The following is a 3,188-nucleotide window of genomic DNA, read 5'->3' on the forward strand; positions in this document are numbered from 1 at the left end:
CAAGGCCACGCTTATAAAAGGGCCGGCCTCCCCCCACCCCTGGCCGCATCGCTTCCCATAGGATGGGAAGGGGGTGGGAGCAGGAGAGGCAGGAGCCGGAGATCCTCTCTCTGCACAATATCGCCGACCTACGCAGGGAAGGGACGGGGGTGGGATTTCTGCTTCATTAGGAAAACCCTCCGCGAAAATGACGTTTGAATTGCTTCTCCCACTCCCAAGAAGTTGTATATGTTACAACTCAGCTTAATTTATACTCTCCCATTGGAAAGAGAATGTATTCTCTTTTCAGGGTATTTTTAGCAACCACATGCTTCTGTCTCTCAGGAAGCAACAGCTGAGACAGTGGGATGGGCAGGGCTGGGATGCCTATTTCTGACCCCTGCACTATCGTCTGGCTTTTTCTAGAAATCAAACAAAGCTGCTTTATTTTTACCCTCAAGGAGATGGACAGCATGTTTAGAGGCAGGGAGAACACTGAAACACGTGCCTGGAAATTCTCGGCATCCTGTCACCACCAGAGCTTGGAAGAGAGGATTCATTTCCCAAATGCCAGTGGCAACATGTGTACAGAGCCGTAAGGAAGGAGCTGGAAGGGCAGCAGCAGTTCAGCATGGGCCGAAGGAATAAGCAGGACATCTCAGATACCCACACAGTTTTGAATGCACTAAAGACAGCGTTGCACCTGAGAGGTCTCCCTATCTCCAATACTTGGTTGTGGATGAGAATCTGAGCCACTTGAGTGGAAAAGAAGTCCACAACTCCTCAAAAACTCACAAACTCGTGAGCAGCCAGGCCCTGGCTTTACTCTCTGCCCCAGTGCAAGTTCAGGGAAACGAAAGGAAAGGCCTCCACATGTAAGAGTGAACCTCTGTGGAAATTGAACCCAGCCCAGATTGCTGTTCAACATTCTTTTATCATTAAATAGCACTTCACAGGGCTGGTTCCTGCTAATCTCACCCTGCCACCCATAGAAAACCCGATGCTGTTTGCTCTCTAAGCACCGTGCTGATAACAATGATTGCGAACCTATTCCCACACCTCTGTGCTGCACAGAAAAATCTGTCTGATTAACAGGGAAAGTGAAATGCAGAGAAATAAAGAGGGTGATTCCTGTGCATCCCGTGGCGGTAAAAGAAACACTTTACATTTCCAAGGCAGTGGAAATTATCACTGGGCTCCCCAAGACACAGAACTGCTCAGCATCTTCTGCTAAAAGATTCTGGCAACGTTCCTTGCCTGTGAATGAAGCCTGGTATCATACCTCAGCACAAACACCCTGTGTTATAGTCTGCCTGAGTGTGCCAAGCACAAGCAATATCAATCCACAGCTCCATAAATCCAGGGTGATCCAGCTGCTCATGTGATTATGAGCTGTATCTTCCCCAAACAACCAGACACCTCCACTCCTCCTGAGGAGAGCCAGACCCGTCCCAGGGCCATCAGCACAAGCTGTTGTAGAAACACTGAGCAGTGCAGAAAAGTCACTGCAGGCAATTAAGCCTTACAAGCAATTACAATTTTAATAGCAATGCTCTGCATGTGTGATAGGTGAAGTCAGGATGCTCTGGTCTCAGGGGTAATTCCCTTGGCTGTACATGTCTTTTGGAAACTGCCAGAAGTAGTTTAGCACCTCAAAATTATGCTGATTTTTTTTTTCCCAAAACTACACAATCTGGAGTGTGGTTATATTGAACCCAGTCATTAATCACCCTAAACACTGTTTCTGATTCCCAGATAACAAATAATACAGAATAGAATAGAACATAATAAGAGAACAAATAATACATTTACAACAACGAATCTACCTTTCTAGAGTAAATACTGGATAATGTGGGTTCCTTCTTTTTAAATATTTATTTGGAGGAGTGAACCTACTTTGATCCCCTTGGAAATACATTGAATTTCAAAGCCAGCTGGAGAGAAACACCAGTTCTGGAGTGCTGAGCAAGGATGACCCTTCAACAGGAGATTATTATTCTATACTGTGGGTCTGTCTGGATTCCGGGCCGGAGGGGTGAGTGGCCCCGTCCTCCTAAGAGAACTAACAGCACCCTCTACTACCCTCTAAAAATTATCCAAAGCACAATTTTATCAAATTTAATCACAGCAGCTTTGGACTGTGATGAGCAAAGCTCAGGCAAGTCATGAATTGGAAAGAAAAAAGGAAGAAAGAGGGGTAAAAATATACCCATGCTAGGCAGATGTTCCTCAGAATCATCTCATCACTGTAATTCAGCTTTAACCATTCCATGTAAACACCTGCTGGGTGAAGGGGGGGGGCTGACCTGGATGAACCCCCTTTGGGGGTGACAGCAGGGAAAACTGAGGGGAAATGAGTCTGCTTATTCTCCCAGGGGTGGGCACAATGGGGACTGTGGGGAATTTGGCCCTGAAGAGGAATGGATCAGGGGGGTGATGAAGGGAGGGCCAGCTGGTGCTTCAGCAGCAATTTGTGGGATTTGGGGGTGTTTTGGGTGCTGGGGGGCAGAGAGGTGAGGGAGGAGGCTTGCAGTTACTAGTAGTCATTAGGCAAGTATTAGGCAGTCCCTAGTATTTACTAGGCAGTTACAAGGCAGTTACTAGTAGTTGTTACGTAGAAATTAGACAGCTGCAAAGCCATTACTAGTAGTTGCTAGGCAGACTCTAAGACATTACTGGTGGTTACCACACAGTTAATGCAACATTAGTAGACTCTTACTAATAGTTGTTGAGAGACTTTTATTGTTGCTATTGAGCAGTTACTAGGGAGTTACTAGGCTCTTACTAGTAGTTACTGGGCAGTTATTAGACAGGTACTAATAGTTCTGAGGCAGCCACTATACTAGCAGTTCTGAGGCAATTAAGAGGCAGGTACTAGTAGTTGTGAGGCAGACACGAAGCTGATACTGACAGTTACTAGAAGCTAATGGGCGGTTCTGAGGCAGTTTCCAGGAGTTAGTAGCGGTCACTAACAGTCACTATACAGTTTCTAGCAGTCACTATACAGTTACTGGGAGTCACTATACATTTACTAGGAGTCGCTAGGCAGTTAGTAGTCACTATACAGTCATTAGCAGGCACTATACAGTTACTGGCAGTCACTATACAGTCAGTAGTAGTCACTATACAGTCACTATACAGTTCCTAGTAGTCACTATACATTCACTATACAGTTCCTAGTGGTCAGTATACAGTCACTATACAGTTCC

The sequence above is a fragment of the Corapipo altera genome, unplaced genomic scaffold, assembly GCF_003945725.1.
Source record: "Corapipo altera isolate COAL_440 unplaced genomic scaffold, ASM394572v1 230, whole genome shotgun sequence".
In the NCBI taxonomy this organism is placed as follows: Eukaryota; Metazoa; Chordata; class Aves; order Passeriformes; family Pipridae; genus Corapipo; species Corapipo altera.